We start from the raw sequence: 20,774 nt of genomic DNA on the forward strand, positions 1-20,774 counted from the left end.
ATAGCTAATAAATAGGAGACCCAAGATTTGAACAAAGACAGTAGAACTCTAGAGGCTGTGCTCTTAATCCATCCTATCTCCCAAGATAATTAATTAATCACAGAATACAAAACAGCATTGCAAATTCATGAATTAAAGCTATGCACAAAAATCCAGAAAACCTCTGAAAAATAAGGTTGAATAGGGATGAGAGGAAGTTCATTGCAAAATATTTATATATATATAAATTATGTATATGTAATTATTTTACATAAAGTTTAAAAATTTGTAAAACAATAAAGTATAAGGATACAAACATATGATAAACAAAAGATTATTCCATTTACTCATATATTAAAAAAAAAAAAAAAAAACTTGGGGCCAGATCGTGGCACATCAGTAGTGCAATATTCTGTGCAATATTCTGCAATGTTGGACCCACATGGGAAGGGATGTCCTTGTGCAAGCTAGATGCATATGTACATGTGCCCATTACTTGGACTAGCTGAGGCTGGGGGTGGATTGAAGCTTCAGACCCTGTTTGAGATCCCTTGCTCCCTCTCACTCTCTCTGTCTCTCTGAAGAAATAAATATACTTAAAAATAAAGAAACCTGGGACTAGCAGTTGGCGTAATGGCTATGTCCCTGGACTCCCACATAGTCGACCACAGTTCGAGTCCTGGACTTGGTAGCTTAAACTCATGCCAGGTGCATGTGTGTGTATGCCCAAGATCCTGAGAGGAGAATGAAGGAGAAGGGATTGTGCCATGGCTATCCCCCCGGGGGGTGATACCTCGCTTTCTGTCTCTCTGTCTCTCTCTTTCTGGCAAGCACATACGCCCTATAGCAAAAACCTCTCAAAAAAATAAATAAATAAGTTAAATAAAAATAAAAAGATAAAATAAATAAATAAATAAATAAAAAGAAACCTTAAGGATTAGCTCCATGGCCTAGTAGTTAAGGCAACTGGCTCCACATGGCTCACTACATGGTTCAAGTTCTGGACCTGGGGTTTGAGAAACAAACTTAGCACACGTGTGTGAATTCACAAAATCCTGAAAAGAAGGAGAAATGAAGGAGAAGGAATTGTGGCATGACAATTCCCTATGGAGAGATGCTTTCTCCTTTCTCCCTCTCTGTCTCTCTGTCTCTCTCTGACCAGCACATATGCCCTTTAGCAAAAAAAGAAAAAAGAAAAAAAGAAAAGAAAAAACCTTGAAATGTCAAATTGTTTATAGATTAAGAATAACAATTTAAGACATATGTAGGAAACTATAAAGGAAGGGAATGATAAATATAAAATTGTGGAGTATGCTTGAGGGAGTGAAAAGGAAAAAGACAGGGAGTCACAATGAAGATATCAAAGGTATTATTTTCTTTTCCTTACACTGGATTTTGGGTGCTCATATATACATTATGTTTTTAGTTTGTACCTTGTGCATATTTTATTTTGTATAAAATCGATATTTAATAAAAACAATTTTAAGTAACATTATAAAAAGAAATTAGTAAGAAAATAAATCGGAAGTGTATTATTAAATCTAAATGCATATTGATTTTTTAAATGATTTTTAATAAAAATCTAAACCTAAAATTTCAAGTCAATTGCAACATGAGGCTTGGATAATGAAGAGACAAATTAAAGGCATGTTTTTTCAGTATATGCAGAAAAAATATATATACATACTAATTAACTCTGGACATCATTAGAAAAATACTCATTTATGTATTATGTCAAAATGGAAAAGAGACCTAGAAAAATCAAGATAAAATGTATAACTTCCCAATAAGTGGAGGAAAGTTTTCAAAAATAAAGTGGCACTGTATACATGTAATAAAAAACTATGCAGGCAACTAATTAGAACAGAAAAATTAGAAACGGCTGACTCAGGGATTTGAGAAGTGGCAGAGAGAAGGGTTAGGAAAAGCTTTTGTTATTAGAAGTACTATAGCTATTTTCCTTTTCAACAACTGTACATATATAACTTCAATAAAAATTAAAATTAAAAAGTATGACTATTTCCAAAACTGCAGAAAAGACGTTAGAAACAATTCAATGGCAATTTATCACTCTTAAAACCCTAAGCAAATGAGAAATAGAAGCTAAAATCTTCAGTTTGGTGCAAATCCTATCAATATCATAAAAGTCAAGAATGTTCATTATTACTAAAATTATTCAACATCATATTAGAGTTCTAACCCACTACAAAATGGAAAAAATATGAGAGAAAGAAATTAAATATATAAAAAAGAGGAAAGGAAATAAAACTGACATTATCTACAGATGAGATTATCTACCTAGAAAACTGAAGAAAATCAACTGAAAACTATTGGAACTCATTTGAGAGTTCAGCCAAGTATCTAGATGTAAAATCACTACACAAAAATCAACGACTTTTCTATAAGCTAGCATTTACCAATTAAAAATACTTTAGATAAGAGACTTTACTCATGATAGAAATAAAAGCTATATGCTGCCTATAAACAAATCTAACAAAAATGTGTAAAAACTTTTTTGAGGGGAAAAAATCTTATTGAAAACCATTTTTTAAAAGACAAGAATAGAGACCAGTCATGTTCATGGATGGGGAGATTCAATACCGTGGTTCATTTCTCCTTGAAACAATCTATATGTTCAATGCAATCTCAGTCAAAAATCTCAATATGATTGTACCAATCAGGGTCTCAGCAGGAGCACACTGAGGTTAGGATATTCAAGAGAGTTTAATACAGGGGCTACACACAATATATATAGACTAACCAGAGAAATCACAAGAAAAAATGTCATACCCCAGAGCAAGCAAAGATAGGGTTATTACCACCCCATGCCTGAGAGGGCACAAAGAGATAGCAGTTACTAGAATCCAGAAGAAAGGAGTTAGGAAAAAAGGGCTACCTCAAGAAGACATGCAGCCTTCAACAGAGGGATATTACCAGCCCAAGGCAACGCTGAAGGCAGAGTACTAAGAGAATAAACTTCCTAAGCTCAACTTCCTCATTCCCTCCTCTTCCACTGGAGATCCCCCATTGGCCAGTCTAAATATTAGAGTGCTTCTTGATATAGTCTAAATATTCCATACATCTTCCATGGCAGTAGGCTAGGTAAAGAAAGGTAGAGAATGAATCTTGACAGGAAACAGGAAATTAGAACCTCTCTGATGCTATAAGGAAGAAATCAATGGAACACAGAGGGAATCAGAAACAGACCTCTGGATATGGGGGAATTTAATAAATGACAGAGGTAGTATTTCAAATAAGAGGAGGAAAAATGAATTACTCAAAAAAATGGTACTAGAGCAGTAGGCTCTCTATTTAGAGAGGGGGGATAGTTAGATGTCTCTCTCATACTAATAAAGATAATGTCTTGATGGGATAAACACTTAAATGTAAAATAGAAAGCTATAAAAGAAGTAGAAAATAGAAAGAAATTTAATATTTTGATGTCCTTGAGGGTAATGATGCTAAAAGCAAAAATCATAAAGATAGATAAATCTGACTTTTCCAAATGCCATGCACTAAAATACAGCATTAAATAATTACAAGAATAGAGATAAAATATTTGCAAAGATTACCAAAAAACTAGTATTCAGAATATATATAGAACTCCTAGAAATCTATGAGAAAAAAAGACAATCTAATACAAAAATAGCTAGTGGTAATGAACAAAGAGTTCATAAAATACTTACAAATAAGGAATAAATAAACAGAAATGCTCCATTTCACTAATATCTAAGAAAACATAAATTTAAATGATGCTATTTTCACTCATCAGATTATCCAAATATTAAATATTATAATATCAGACAATAGCAGAATGTGAGGAAACAGGTATTCTCTTGCACTGCTGGTGGGAGTAAAAATCAAAACAGGTACACTGGAGGTCATTTGACAGCATCTGTTAAAACTCAAAATATGCCTAGGGGCTAGATATTGCCATGGTAGTGGCACAACTGGATCCATGTGGGAAAGATCCTGGGTTTGTATTCTACGACCTCCATGAGCACACTGGGCACACATTCATGTGCCCATGATCTGGCCCAGCCAAGACTGGAAGTAAATCATGGTGTGATGACCATACTGGGGTACTTGCCTCTTTCTCACTGAAGAAATAAACTTTTTTAAAAGCTGAAAAAGAGGAGCCAGATGGTAGAATGATTACATTGCTGGACTCCCACATGGCTGACCACAATTTGAGTCCCGGATCCAGTGGCTTGAAACATGCCAGACATGTATGCCTGTGTGCCCAAGATCCTGGAAAGAGAATGGAGAAGGGATTGCAGCGTGGCCATCCCTCACACCGCCCCCATGGGGGATTTCTTGCTTTGTGTCTCTCTGGTGAGTACACACACCCTATAGCAAAAATCTCTCTTAGAAAAAAAAGAAAATTATAAAAGGAAATCTGAAAAGATGTCTTAGATATCTGTATTTGTATAAAACACAAAACACTTACCAAAACGGAAAAAAAAAAAGGTACAAAGATGTCCATCAAGATTTCGTTATATAAGCAAAAACCTGGAAACCAACCCTCATGCATACATTATATATCTATACTGACTACTATGAGGCAGTTAAGAACGATCTAGTCTGTATGTAACAACACTGATAAATTCTAAGATATGTTATTGAGTTAAAAAAAAAAAAAAGAAGCAGGCCTTGTCATGGTACCACACTGCTGCTTGGAAGGCAGAGATCACGTGGAAAGCCCAGGTTTGATTTCTGGTCTCTCCAAAAGAACTGAATATACTGGCATGTACCTGTCATACTAGTTACTTGGAAGGCTAAGACAGGAGGATTGTAACATAGCAAGACCCTTTTTAAAATAAAAACAAAACATCACATACGCAGCCCCCCCCTACACACACACACACACACACACACACACACACACACACACACACAAAGCAAGTTAAAGAATAAGACAAATATTATAACACACCATTTGTATTTAGGACATATTATCATGAGACCAGCAGATTCTGTAATGGTTATGTTGCTGGACTCCCATGCAGTCTACTGTAGTTCAAGTTCCGAACCCAGCAGCTTATGCCAGGCAGGTGTGCATGCATGCCCAAAATCCCAAGAGGAGAATGGAGAAGGGATTGAGATGGGGCCATTCCCGTTTGGGGCATGGTGGGGGTGTGTGGGTGTGTGTGTGTGTGATTTCTCACTTTCTGTTTCTCTGTCTCTGTCTCTTCAATGAGTGCCATGTACCCAATTGCAAAAAAACTCTCTCTAAAATAAATAAATAAATAAATAACATGTTATCATAAAGTATGTGCCCAGGGAAATGTTTGTGGAAAATACAATCAAACTTAATAGCAGCAGTTACCTCTGAAGATCAAGTTAGAGGATTAGGATTTGGAATACTAGTGGAAAGACCTTCAGGTACCTCTTTCCTATGTTCTTTATATTTTAAAAATATAAATAAAGTATATTACTATGGTGATGTTTCCTCATGGCTCTGTTACTGGTCCTTTGATCTTTTCACTCCACACTCTTCCCTTCAATATGTCATCTATTCCTATAAAATTAATGGTCACCCATATACTGATGATTTCCAAATCTGCATTTTCAGCTCAGCTGGTGTTTGAGCAACTCAGAGGTACCAGGGACAAGGTCTCTGAAATTCCTTGGCTTTTCTCTCAAGGTTACATGGTTGCTTTACTTTCGACATTCTTACTCCAGAAAGAAGGAAGAAGAGTCAAGAGGATGTGAGACCATGAATATAAAATAAAACTGGTCCTGAATTTCCCAGCAGACTTCAGTGTGCCTCTCATCAGGCAAAGGGGTGTCAAAAGGCTATCTTTAGTTGCCAAGGAAGCTGGACTGTATTGTTGGGCACATTGTTATTGTTAGGAGAAATGTCACAGGCAACTGTGATTCTAAATGGTTAAAGCACGCTCCTCATCTGCCTTCCTGCTACCTCTCCTTCAATTATTGACTCCTTCTCCTCAAACTCACATAGAAAGTCGCCAAAAATTGACAAGCACCTCTCAGGCTTTTTGCCTTTCCCTCCTTTCTTTGGACTCCTGTCAGCCTCTTCCATGGTCTTCAAGCTCTTCTAATCTACTCTGGGCAGCCACCCACAGTGATCTTTCTTTTTTCTTTTTTTACTTGCCAGAGGGACAGTATGCTTGCTGGGGAGAATTCGAGAGAGAGGAGAAATTTAAAAAGCATCCCCATGGGGGGGTGGTCACACTACAATCCCTTCTTCTCCATTTCTTCCAACTTTCAGTATTTGGGGAATGGACATACACCTGGAACGTTTCTGGTCACTGTGTGGAATACAGTAGGAGAGAACAATGGTATTATCCAGAAGATAGATAACAAATGTGGTCTAGACTAAATAAGGGGCAATGGAGACACGGAAATAGATAGAGCTCATATATGATGTGGCCAGAAGCATGTTTTATTTGAGGTGCCTGCAGGCATCAAAAATCGAGGTGAAGCTGTCAGGCACCTGGAGCTTAAAGCTTCCAGGTGCCTGACAACTTCACCCAGTGTATTTGTACTGGGAAAGTTTATTTTGAATGCTTTGGAGATTAAATGTAATATATATATAAAAGAGGTCCAACCTGGATACATAATTTGAGAGTCACTAGTATACTTACGAGTTTTAAGCTAAAGCTAGATGAACTATCCCAACAGAGAGAAGTAAGCCCAAGAAAAAGCTCTAGGCATACCTTTAGACAGAAGTCAGGAAGAGAAAGAGATAGCAAGGGGACTTAAGAAGGATGGCCAGGGAGATTGGAAGATAACCATAAGAGTCTGGTACCACAAATGCTGAGATTAAGAGATTTTTAAGTACAAATGACTAGTAAAGCTTAATGTTTCTGCTTTGCAATAGCCAGAACAAAATAGATTTTGAATAAATGTCATTTTCCTTTCGCTTCTAATCTTACTTATTTACATGTTCATGCTGAACCTTTATAGTAAAAAATGTTCTCTATTTGTGGGATTTTTTTAAAGAGGTTTTTGCTATAGGGGACGTGTGCTTGCCAGAAAGATAGAGAGAGACAGAGATATAGAAAGGGAGAAATCACCCCCCAGGGGGATTGGCCATGCCGCAATCCCTTCTCCTCCATTCTCCTCTCGGGATCTTGGGCACGCACGCACACACGCCTAGTGAGTTCAAGCCACTGGGTCCAGGACTCAAACTGTGCTCGGCTTCATGGGAGTTCAGCGACACAGCCATTATGCTAACTGCTGGTCCCTATGTGTGGGATTTTAAACATTAGCCTATGCACAGGAACACCTAGAAGAAGAGAGAATGCTGATGTTGAAATTATATCATATGCTACTTGATCTATAAGTAAAATTTTTGTTGCTACTAGAGTCCTTAGAAATCCTCCAGTGGTCTGTCTTATTACAATAAGTCCATCCTGGTGACATCAATAATGAGCATCACATGACAAAGTCACCTGGGTGCTCATGATGTACTAACCTGAGTTGCTCTGGGGGTGAGCCAATAACTTGATGCTTTAACAAGCCCTCCAAATAATTCAGATGCATGCTCCAGTTTGAGAACTACTGTACACAAAGGCTTTCTGGCATGCTACTCCATTTCTTGCTACCTGGTAATGCAACAGGAATCCTAGAATAAATCAAATCTAGAGTTGAAAATCAGGTAGGTAAGAAAACGGAGGGAGACATGCTAGGAGTTATTCTCGAGGGAGTTACCTCTGGGGAGACCCTTGAGGTAGCAGAGCAACCAGGGATCTTGTCTTAGTTGTACCACAGATCCTGGGTTGTAATCCCTTCTCAAGGATTCTGCATCTTACTAGTGGAGCTAGCCAAGAGATTGGTGGCCACATGGAAACATATTAAATTGTAAATCACCTTCCCCACATGAGCCAAGGGAGGTCTGGAAGAATTTATTAAAATGTAAAGGCATCTGCGCTTGTCATTGTTACACACCACACTCAGGCAAGGTCACAGAATACAGATTATTCACTTCAAATATGGTGACTATATAATGAGCTCCTCCAGGGTTAGTTCCTAGTGGAAAGTAAGAAAGAGTAAGGCATCTTCTTGGACCAAAATGTTCCAAGATTAACTGGGACACTGAGTTGGTAGGCTTTCCCCATCTATGCCACTATTTCACCGCATGTCCATGGGCAAACCCTTCCTTTCTGGCCCCCCACTTCCTTAACTATGAAATAAATTGTTTCCAGTGCCTTCCAAACTTTAGAGTGCATAAAAGTTACCAACCATCCTGGTGTTCCCAGGACTTCCTTCAGTCCTGGGTTGTCTAACTCCAGGACATTGCCAGGCCAACTAGGCTGAGCTGGTCACTCTGCACTTGGAGGGCCTGTTGAAACACAGTGTTGTACCCCACCCACAAATGCTCACTTCACAGGTCTGGGGTGGAGCCCAAGAGTTTGCTAACAAGCTTCCTATACAATGCATATGTATAGACTGGACTACAACTCCTAAATGTCTTTCTATAAACTAACTACAATTAGACATACCTGAGAAGCTTATTAAAAATTTAGATTCCTAAGATTTTTTATTTTTTGGAGAGGTTTTTTTTGTTTTGTTTTTTTGTTTTTTTGGGGTTTTTTGCTATAGGGCACATGCACTCACCAGAAAGACAGAGAGAGACAGAGACAGAAAACAAGAAATCACCCCCCAGGGAGGATGGCCATGCCACAATCCCTTCTCCTCCATTCTCTTCTTGGATCTTGGGCACGCTCGCACACGTGCCCGGCGTGAGTTTAAGCTACCAGGTCCAGGACTCAAACCGTGGTTGACTACATGGGAGTCCAGCGACATAGCCGTTACGCTAACTGCTGGTCCCAGAACCAGATATTCTTAACAGAACTGGGCCCAGGAATGTTTATGTTTAGCAAGTTCCTAAGCAATGACCTGGAGGGTTTGGGAACCACTAAACTTGATCATCTGAGTAGTTTCTTGCAATTTCAACATTCTACTGCATTTTAAGGTCTATGCCCATCTTCGTTTAGTAAAACTTCCCTGAAAGCTTGACGGACAACCCTCAAGTCATTTTCTCTATGCCTGGCTCAGTCATGCCTGGCATCAGACACTTCCATTTTTGCCCTGAACAAATGCAGTTGTTAGAGAGAGCACAGGCAGCCCTGGAAGACAGAAGTGCACATTTTGAGCGGGTGAACACATGTGCTTACTCATAGATGCAACTTTATTTTTCCCAGAGGAGATCTAGGCCTACATCAAGGAGCTCCAGCAAGCTGCCCGGATATGAGCCTGTCACTGAGGCCTCATTGGGAATGAGTGTGCCTTGGCCTGTGTGTGTCATGCTAGGTGAAGTCAGATACAGGCAGAGAGGGAACTTGTACCCAGGGCTTAGTGATCTTCTTGAGATTCCATTGCATGATCTGGCATACTTCAAGCAACTTGCAGTGGAATGTAATGGAAGAACCAAAATGGGAGGGAAGTATGACATACACCCAGCCCTGCAGAAGTGACAACTCAGACCCTGAGGCTGCAGAGGAGGCTGCCGACTCAGCGAAGCAGGTGCTGCCACCTCCTGGCCCTGGCTCAGGCTCTAGCTGAGACATAGCCATCTGTTCAGATGGATCTGGAATTTAAAATCAGGAATGTGAGAGTGTTTGGCCTAGAGAAGACCCCAGAGAGCACCAAACATCTCCTCCCATTGTGCAGAAGAGAAAACTGAGCCTCACAGATACTGGCAGGCTTTTCTCACAACCCAGCGTGTGGCAGAGCCAGAGTCCAGCCCACCCCAGTGCTCTTTCCTTAGTGCAGGATTTCCTGCTTATTTCAGCCAAACTGCTATGACCTGGTAATAATGGCAACAGAGGGAGTTGGGGTTTATAGGATGATTTTAGCAAATAGAGAGGCTTTCCTGCTACTCAGTGCTGTGCTAGCTTGCCTCCTCCATGCCTGACTCTCCTTGGGAAATGGACAGAGGCACTGCCCAAGGCAGAACACTTGTCACTTCACAGAGGAGAGAAAGAAATGTTCTATGAATGCATATTTTCAAATAGTAATCTCCAAAGCAAACAAGCATCAGATGGAAAAGGGTCCCTGCTTCCCTGGTAATAGACCATCCTGACTATACAGTTTCTCTGTTGTTGTTTAAAAGTTGTTTGGGGTCTGGCCCCATGGTACAGTGATTAAGTGCTGTACCAAGGAAGGTAGGTCTCACACAGCCAAACAGAGTTTGAGTCCCAGTTCCAGTGACTTGAAAAATAAACTAAGCATGTGAGCATGTATCCAGGATCCTAATGGAATGGTGAATTAGAAGAAAAAGTATTGGGCATGACCAGGCCTCATTGGGGGGGGGGGGGGGGTGTGCTATCTCTCTCTCTTTCTCGCTCGCTCGCTCTGGCACTCACACTCTTGCTCTCTCTCTCTCTCTCTTATGCAGATACATGCATGTACCCTCTGGTATTAAAAAAATGTAATGGTTTGAGACTATGAAAAATCCCCTTATAGCAACAATTAGCAGCCTGGGAAGATAGGGTCTGCCTAGTAGCTGTTTAGAATATCAAGGCTTAGGGTCAGGTGAAATAAAAAGAGAAAAAACAGAAGGTAAGGAGAAGGGGGGAAAGCAAAATGGAGGACAGAGAGAAGAAAGAAAAGGAAAGACCTATGGGACCATTGGGGGCCAACCTGGGCCAAAGACTGCAAACCCTTGACTCATTATGGCTCATATTCATTTATTCATTAAACGTTTTGGGGTCCTAATCCTGCCCAAGGCATTCTGCCTGTTCCCAGAATGGACACAGTGAATCACTTACCCCTGCTTTCAAAGAACATATGAAATAAGGCACTCAGGAAAGAAACTCTACCAAGCAACTGTAATACAAACTAGAAGGTGATGGACACTATGATAAGAAAGACAGAGTACTGTACGAGTCCAGAGAAGAAAGAGGGGAAAGATAAATCAAAAGGGACATTATTTCACCAGGGCTCTAAAACCATGGGAAGAATGAGGGCATAAAGAAGGAATGTAGGAAATTTGGGGAAGAAAAGAAAGACAAGGAAAAACTGAAAAATAGGAAAAGTCAGCATGGGGAAGCTGGTAGTTCCATCTGGTTGAAATGAAGGTATAAGGAGGGACATGTGAGTGATAGGTGGGCCAAGCTGAGGAGCAAGATAGTAAAGTGAACTTGAATGTCAAGTTGACTGAGTTCTGTCAGCAAGAGGGAGCCCCTGAAGCCTCCTAGACAAGACAGGGCATGATCAGAACTGTACCTGAGAAAAAGTGAATTGGCGGTAGGGCAAAAGAACTCTGTATGAACACTGCTGTGTGAAGGAAAGGGCATGAGTTCACAGGAGAAAAGTGTACCCCATCCACTGGGATTTTATTTTACAACTCAACTTAAAGCACTGAACAATATGTCCCAGCATTCATATTGCCAGGATTACATCCGCCAGTTACCACTTCATGTGTACTCACTGCCAGCTTTTCTCCTCTACAAGCTGCCCTAGAGAACAATAATAATATCCTCTGCTTCCTACTGGCCTCCATTCTGTTCTACTGTCTGAACAATGGGAATGCCTTTGCTCCTCCATAAGGAATGTGTTTGTGACAGAAACTCACAAAGTCAAAAGTAGGGACTGGCCTGGCACAGCCCTTAGATGCCACAAAGAAGAGGCCAGATCCCACAAGGCCAACCAGGGTTTGAGTCCCAGACCCTGTTGGCTTCACACTCAGGATGTTCAGACATGACCAGGATCGTAGCAAGATGGTGACTGGAGAAAAAAGGATTGCAGCGTGGTCCATCTCTCCCTCTTTTCCTCTCTTACACATACCCGATAGCATTAAAGAAAAAAAAAAAAAAAAGTAAAAAGTTACTGTGCTGCAGTAACTAGGCAATCTCATGAACATTATCACAGATAGAGACTGGAGACTCCCTGTTCAAGCCTATATCATGGCCTTGTAAAGTCTTGCTCAAACCATATGTTGAGGATGCACTGGACTTCTCTGACTCTGGCATGAAAAGCAGTGGCAGTGAACAATTAGAGCAATTAACACAATGCCCAAAATGTACATTGAGATGAAGGAATCCTCACCATTGCAGTCAGTGGGGACTCCTCTCCTCACAATTGATTCATCAATGAGCTTGCCAAACATCTAACTTTAATTTTAAATGACTTGCTGTCTTTGTTTACAGTTAGCTAATCAAATCCTCTCTCACACATACCCGATAGCATTAAAGAAAAAAAAAAAAAAAGTAAAAAGTTACTGTGCTGCAGTAACTAGGCAATCTCATGAACATTATCACAGATAGAGACTGGAGACTCCCTGTTCAAGCCTATATCATGGCCTTGTAAAGTCTTGCTCAAACCATATGTTGAGGATGCACTGGACTTCTCTGACTCTGGCATGAAAAGCAGTGGCAGTGAACAATTAGAGCAATTAACACAATGCCCAAAATGTACATTGAGATGAAGGAATCCTCACCATTGCAGTCAGTGGGGACTCCTCTCCTCACAATTGATTCATCAATGAGCTTGCCAAACATCTAACTTTAATTTTAAATGACTTGCTGTCTTTGTTTACAGTTAGCTAATCAAATTCAGTATGCTGGAATCACGTTTTGATCTTTCTACGTTGTTCTTTTTTTTTTTCTTTTTCCAATTTTAAACAAATAAGAGTTCTTTCCAAGGCAGTATTTTATTTCCTTTGCTTCATAGCCTGATTAATGATGGGCTTAGCTCCACAAAAAGCTGAGGGAAGGAAGGAAAATAAATGTGATGGCCTAACCATTTCAGTTCTCTCCTGGCCTTTTGAGAGGCTTAACACCCACCTACTGCTCCTGGCTATGTGGCAACCTCAGACCTGAGCTGAGCACCCTGGGCAGGTATGGGACAAGTCCAATCTGTGGCTAAGCTAATTATCTTTTTCAGTCTGCACTAAACATTGCCAAAAAGAAAGAATAAAAAGAAAAACAAAACAGTAGAAATCACTGATATTCTACAAACCTCTGGCCATTCACTTAAAGTTTCTGCTCTCCAATGGTAAAATATAATTAATAAATTAATTAATTTGGAGTCAGAAAGCCTGGTTTGAGATCCAGGTGGTAGGACTTTAGCTGAGTCACTTCCCTGTCTGAATTCGTTTCCTCTTCTTTAAAAAAGGGGTTTACTTGCAAGCCTTTGGGAAGCATTAAATGAAATAAAGTAGGCAAATACACCGTGCAAAAATATGATTAAAGTTAACAAAATACACCCACTTCCTATTTTTTATAGGAGGAATCATGTATGTAAAGGGCTTTGAAATCCTTACAAGTGACCCTTAAAAGCAGCATGGAGAAGTAGAAATATTGTAAAATTTGGGGTCATACAAACTCATTTCGGACTCTTGCCCTGTTAATGTTAATTTAACCAACTCACTAACTCATTCCTGGCCTCAGTCTCCACAAGCATAAAACAGGAGTAATGATGCTTATTTCAAAGTGTTTAAAATGAGGTGGTAAGAAATCTCCTCTTAGGGAGAGATTTCTTTGTAAGAAAACCTCCCTGAGATGCTTACCTGCATTACTTATGTCCTGCAGGGCATGGCTATAGCTGGTACCAAGGACTCAGTGAAGGACATGAAAATCCTGCTTGAGACAGGAGAAATTTCTTTTTTCTTTTTTAACTTAATTTTATTTATTTATTTATTTATTTATTTAAATTTTACCAGAGAGGGTGAGAGAGAGAGAGAAAGTGAGAAAGAAAGCCACCAGGTAGGTCCAGGACCTAAACCGTGGTCGGCCGTCTGGGAGACCAGGGCCCATAACCACCATGCCACCTGCCAGTCCCAAGGTAAGAGGAATTTTTAAAAGAAAAGTAAGACAAAAGTATGAGAGAGAAAAGGGAAATCCAGGGATATAGTCAGAAACAGCGACAAGTAGGTTCCAAGTTCCCCACTCTCCAACTTCCTCCCACCCAACAGCACTACGTCTCTTATCTGCAGCAAAATTACTAAAAATTCAAAACACCTTAATATCAGTGGAGTATGTGTGACCAAGCTGCAATTCACATATGGCCATCCCAGTGCAAGTTAGCAACATGAGTGAGTCTTTAACTCTGTAGAACCATGAAGACAGGCTTAGGCCTTCCCTAGGCTATGGAGGCCTCAGGTAACATCAATATTTTGTTATTATTGTTACAATAACAAAGGAATGCAACAAATAGGAACATTTCATTTAAATAGTTTTACTTCCAAAGGGGCTTCAACTGAGCACAATCTTGATACATCTTCATTCTATTCTGCACCATTTCCTGGTGAACACAGTGTGTCTGGGACACCTGCCCTAGATATGGTAGAATCAGGAGCCTCATTTCCATTTTCAGTCTATTAAAATTCTAGTTGGGAGAGGGTAGGGAGCATCTGTTTCTGGATTTCTAATAGTAAGGAGGACAGAGCTTCCACAGTGGGGGGAAAAATAAAAGATTTCAAGAGGAAGCAGAACTAACAATTTCCCTGGCAGGTTAGTTTTATGTTGCACCTGTTCTACAGGCTTCCTTACTTCTGCCTCAGTGACATTTTGCATATTTTACCCATAGTGCCTTGCAATAGCTGAGCTTTCAATAGGTTGCTTTTTGGCAGTTCTCCTAACCTAATTAGGTATCTGCCTAAGCCAAGGAAATGATACTTTTTTCTGGCCAAAGTTATCTGCCCAGAATCATGAACACACCCAGCCCTTCCAAGTCCAGTGCTTACAGTGGACATCACTTATGCAGCTCCACAAGGATGCTTCCAATTTCTCATCTTTGCATGTCTATAGTCTATTCAGCTACATTTGGAGAACATTACCTATGGTATTGCCTGGCAAATTATTTATCCATTGGGTTATTGTAGTAAACTTGTAAGCAGATGGGGCTTTAGATTTTTCCATCCTGTCTCAAAGAAAAATGAACAAGGAGCACAAGACACCTAAAATCCCTCATCCATCATTGTCGGCTGGCAGGTGATCTGCTTCAGCTATTCACATCGTATACATTGCCTGCATTTCTCTCTTTTATTCTGCTTCAAGAGAGAAATGTGAATCAGAAGCTCCTCTGACGTCAGTGATACCCAGATGCTGGGCTGCTCCTCTTCCTGTGTAGGTCACATGTTCTGGTCTCTCCTGGTTTTCTGTACAGAGCTCTGACATTGACATTTATTTATAAACTATAGCTCTGGCTTCTCTTCACTTTTTCCTTCACATTCCCCATCCTAGCTTCACCTTCAAAGTTTCTTAGCACTCTACCCTGTCAGATCTAAATTCCTTTTCTCCATCAGGGTCTGTCTTTACCAGGTTGCTAATTAACTTCTGGCTCTCCAAGTTACAGCTTATTTGCTGACTCACAAGAGACAACCAAAGGAAGTCCTTCATTAGCATTCCTGAGCTGCTCATTAGCCACTGGGAGAATCACATGTCCAAACTGTCAAATCTACCAGACTGCAGGAAGAAAAAAATGACTCTTACTTGAATTAATGGTACTTCCCTTCCATGAATTGTGCATTTCCTAAGGGCTCAGCACTACTGGGGTAGGGACATCAAATCTGTGCACAGTAAACTCCTGTCCCCAAAGAGAAAGAAGCAATACCCACAAGCATAAAATAACAAAATACAGTCCACAAGAATAGAAGGCAACAAGACCAAGTTAAGTTTATTACAAGAAATGATTATTATCCTCACTTTCCAATTACTGGATAAACTGGATAACCACATAGAAAAAAAAATCTGACCCCTATCTCACACTATACACAAAAATCAATTTTGGGTGGATTATATATTAGACATAAATATGAAAAATGGAACAGTAAAGCTTCTAAATTATAACATAGGAGAATTAACCTTAGAGGGAGGTATAAATGCCTTAAACAAGACACAAACTAATCATAATGAAAAAAATCAATAAATTGATGTTCACTAAAATTAGAGGAGGGCAGGTGGTGGCACAGCAGTAATACAACTGAATACATGTAGGAAAGATCCTGGAACCATGTCCTGGGACCTCCCTGAGCACACCAGGTCCATGTGCATGTGCATGCCCATTATATGTACTGGCTGAGACTGGGGTGGATCACATTGTGAAGACCCTGTTGGGGATACCTGATTCTTTCTCACTCTCTGGTCTCTCTCTCTCTCTGCCTTTCTCTCTCTCTCTTCCTCTCTCTCTCTCTCTCTCTCTCTCTCTCTTTCTCTCTTTCTCTGTCTTTCTCTCTCATAAAAAAAAATAATAATAAGCTTAAAAAATTACAAACTGGGCAAGGAGGTGTTGTGGTAGCTAGACTCCCATATGGCTGACTGCAGTTTGAGTTCCAGACCTGCTGGCTTGAAAATCATGCAGGGCACATGTGCATGCATGCCCAAATATCCCAAAGGAAAAAGTGGGGGAGAAGAGATTGCAGCATGGTCATACTCCCAAGAGGTTATTTCTCACTTTCCCTCTCTCTGTCTCTCTCTAGTAAGCACACATACCCTATGGCAAAAACCTAAAAAAAAAAAAAAAAAAAAAATTAGAAACTACTGTGTTGTAAAACACATTAGTAGAGGTAAATATACAATGAAAAACAAATTCATTCTGTTATGCTTCACTTAACAATGAAGATATATTCTGAAAAATATGTCACTAGGTCACTTTGTCATTGTGCAAACATCATAGTCTGGTTTAAGGGTTACCTATATTAAAGTCATTTCTTTTGAGGGATAATGAAGGCAAACACAGTATGAGAACAAAGAACTGGTTCCATCAAAAAACATATAAGAAAAGGGTTAGCAAATCCCTCAGAAACATGACTGCTCAAGGAGAGGAGTCAGCCTTAGATGTTCCCACAGAAGCATAAAGTACAGCATTATGGTTGCTGCCTACCACCACTAATGTCTACTAAAGCCTTCAGGACCAAGAAGCAAAGACTCTGGCAAAAAGAGCCATCCCTGGATGAGAAAAGGGAGACCAACTTAACTACTGCAATTTATAATGGTGATATATTTTTTAAATTTTCCCAAATAGTACATGTCCTCAGCAGAGAAATAAGACAGGGGAAGAAGAGAGCAAAAGCAACCCCTAATGGGATAGGGTCACAGCACAATCTCTATCTCCATTTCTCTACTTTCTTATAATTTGGGGCACATACTCAAATGTGCCTGGCATATTTTTTAAGCTACCAGGTCCAGGATTCAAATCACATGATTGGTGATGTGGGATCCAGCTACCCTAACCACCAGGCCATGGAGTCAGTCCACAAATGGTGATTCAAATTCTCACAGCACTTTGAGGTCCTCAAAGTGCATTTAAATACAAGACTTTTTTTTTCTGAGATATTTTGTAGAGTTGGTAGAGACTATTTTCTTTTTTCTCATAAATACAAATAATAAGCCCTTATATAGAATTTAGAAACTGAAGGGGGAAAACTACCTATATATCATCACAACACTTTTTAATAGTATTTCATGTTTTATGAATTAGTTTTATTATTTTTTTTCCTCTTTACTAAATTATAATCATACTAAATACATGAGTTTGTATAGTAGGGTTTATTATGCTCATTTTATAGGTAAGTAAACTTTAAAAGAAGTTAAATAACTTACTAAAGAAGTTAAATAACCTATCCAAAGACAGCATTACTGGTGAGAAAGCTGAGTCTAGAACCAAATAATTCAGATGCACTGTTCTTCGTTTTGATAACTTTGAGAAACAAGTAAAATCCCACTTCTTAGTCAGCCTGCCATCTTGGGCAGGTCATTTCCTATTGTGTATCAACAATGTCTCAACTGAAAAAGAGCCAAGAAGGCTGATGCTGGAGAGTTGAGATCAAGGGCATTAGTGGATGGGAGACCAAGGGAGGTGCAATTGGATTCCCACTGTGGCTTTCCACTTTAGTTCTTACACTGGATAGTGCATTAGTCAGGGCCATGGCAGAAAACAGACGGGCCCTTCTAAAGTAGGTAAGAAAAGCAAGTTTAATGAAGAGACTATTTACAAAAGTGTGAATACAGCTAAGTGATCTCGCCCCCAAAAAATGATAAAGCATCCTGGGTCTAAAATCAATGGGCTTGGAATCTGAAAAATTCTGGGGCTATCAGACAGGAATGCAGTCTCCTCAAAGCCCCCACTGCCAGCCTAGAAGGTACTAGGAATAAATACTCCAACCTTTCTTTACTCCTAGCTCTAAATTTACCACTGTCTTTTAGAGACTAAAATCTGCCAAAAGCCAGAGGGCAAAGGAACTGGATAAAGCCATAGAGTCATACCTCCCAGGACAGAAGCAGGAAAGATAAAAGAGAGGAGATCCAGAATGAGTTCTCCTTTCCTCCTCAAAGGAGGGGCCAAACATGGATGGTTTTTGAATTAGAATAACTTATATGAATGACACATCAGAAATTCAGATGGACAACCTACAGCCTGAGGGCCAAATCCAACTCAAGGCCTGTTTTTACAGCACTTTATAGGAACATGGCCACACCCATTTGTTTATGTATTGTTTATGCAGTGGCTTTCAGGCTTCAACAGCCAAATTAAGTATTGTGACAGAGACTGTATGACCTGTAAAGCCTAAAGTATTTACTAGCTGGTCCTTCATGAAAAAAACTGCCTACTCCTGGTCTACAAAACTCACATTGGATTAGTATTCATTCTACATGTATTTATGGAATGCTTATTACATACCAGATACTATTCCAGATACTGGGGATATATCAGTGAAATAACTGAGGTTCAAGTCCTGGACTTGACAGCTTTACAACTCACATTGGGTATATGTGCATGCCCAAAGTCCCAAGAGGAGAATGGAGAAGGGATTGCAGTGTGGCCATCCCACCTGGAGGGTGATTTCTCTCTGTCTCTTGGCCTGGGGGATGACTACTTGCTTTTTGTCTCTTTGCCTCTCTCTGGCTAGTACTACACGTGGCCTATAGCAAAAGTCTCTCTTAAAAAGCAAACAAACCAACACCACCCTTGGAAGTTTGTGGGGAAAGACAGATACTAAACAAATAAGTACAATAGAATACATGGAATTTAAAAATTGATGACTGCTATAAAAAAACAGAAGTGATAAGGGGGACAGGATGTGCTGAGAGTAGGGAGATTGCAATACTATACATACTATGCTTTATTTTAATCATCTCACTGAACTCTAAACATTATTCAATGAGGTAAGATTCCCCTTCTCACATAAAAAGAAAAATGAGGCTCACAAACTGGCCCAAGAGCACATAGGTATCAATGACTTCACCGGGTTGTGAACTCACATCTGTCAGCTCCAAAATCCATGCATGTATCACCACAATTATGCCAACTTCTAAGATGAAGTTACCGGCTCAGCATGCCTTCCATAAATGACTTCCAATAAGTTTTTTCTTTTGATGCCAAGAGACAGCCAGAGTTACATATTTTCCTCCACTTGAAGGTAACTTGCCCAAGCTCACACTAAGTTACCAGTCAAAGCTTAGAACTCAGCTTTTTTGAAGACGAACTCACACATTTAATCTACATCAACTTTTAGCAGGAAATGTTTTTAAGTAGTTGATTGGAAATGAGGAAAGTTAAAGACAAAAGTAAAATAGACTCAGAAAGCAAAGGAGCACTCCCTACACCATAAACTGTTTTGCTTGGGGGTGCAATTAAGCAAGCAAACATAGAATGCCAATACTACACGCCCCCAAGGCAGAATAAGGGTCCTAAAACATCACAGCTGTTCGCTTGCTCAGGTCACACTTCTCCAAATATCTGTAATCAATTGTCCTCCCATCTTCCAAAGGCCAGATTACAATAACCTGAACATATAGGATATAGGTCTAGGTTGTAGAGAAGGTCAATGTAACAACCACAACAAAATTTTATTGCTCAAATGTCCATTTCAAGATGGCAGCAGCCCCTGTTTGTGGGTGTTATGGTCTAGGGAGCTCTAAGTAGGAAGCCCAGGGTTGTGAAAGGCCTGTCATTGATTTTCTCTCCAGTTAATAAAGTCCCTAAGCTAGGAGAGTTATTAAGTTTCAGTGCCAAGTATTAGTACCTTTTCCTGATTGTAATGATTCAACAGCCCCCAGCGAGGATGAATCACAGGAAGAATTAGAGAGCTGAATGTGACCCTGGAGCCCAGGCAGTCATGTTCATGGACATCACCTGGCATTCACATCAGCCAAGCAGCTGAGCTGTTGGAACAAACATCACCAGCATCATCCCATCTGGCCCCCATCATTCCAGCCACAGCTATTTGGTTCTTGCTCTCAAAGCCAGGACACACTAAGGTTGAGGTTGCTCTTTGGACAGATGAAGAAAGGGAAGATGCCAAGGACCATGTGTAGCTAGAAAATGTATAACCCTGAAGGCTCTGTGTGGATATTCTAATCCAAAGAGGAGAAATAAAAGCATAAATGAAAAAAACTAAAAAATGAAAAAGCTGAGCTAAAAATTATACAGTGGAAATAGCATAAGTTGTCTTTGGGTAATAGAGTTTATAGAAAATTGGAGAAGAGAGAATGAGATTTTATAATGTGATATGGTATATCTTTCTAGAAAAAAAGTAGTTGAATGAGTTGTACAAAGTCAGATAATAACCACTCTCACTTGGCACTTACATTAGTGATCTCCATAATAAACTTTTAAAAGACACTGTATTATCTTCTTAAAGTCAGTGTTCCACCTACAGACCAAGAGCAAACAACTGCTCCCAGTGCTTCAGTTGCATTCCTGAATGACCAACAATATGAAATAAGGATAAAAGAGACTGAATTACTCAGCCACCAGTAGCCAAACTGGGGGTTGTCTAGATTCAGAGGTTCTTCGTCATGGAGGCCATCCTGGTGAAATAGACACAGGAATAGATATACAGAAGAGTAACCTGTGTAGCCCTGGGGGCCAGGGAAAGA

Source organism: Tupaia chinensis, unplaced genomic scaffold (assembly GCF_000334495.1).
Source record: "Tupaia chinensis unplaced genomic scaffold, TupChi_1.0 Scaffold145860_1, whole genome shotgun sequence".
Lineage (NCBI taxonomy): Eukaryota > Metazoa > Chordata > Mammalia > Scandentia > Tupaiidae > Tupaia > Tupaia belangeri.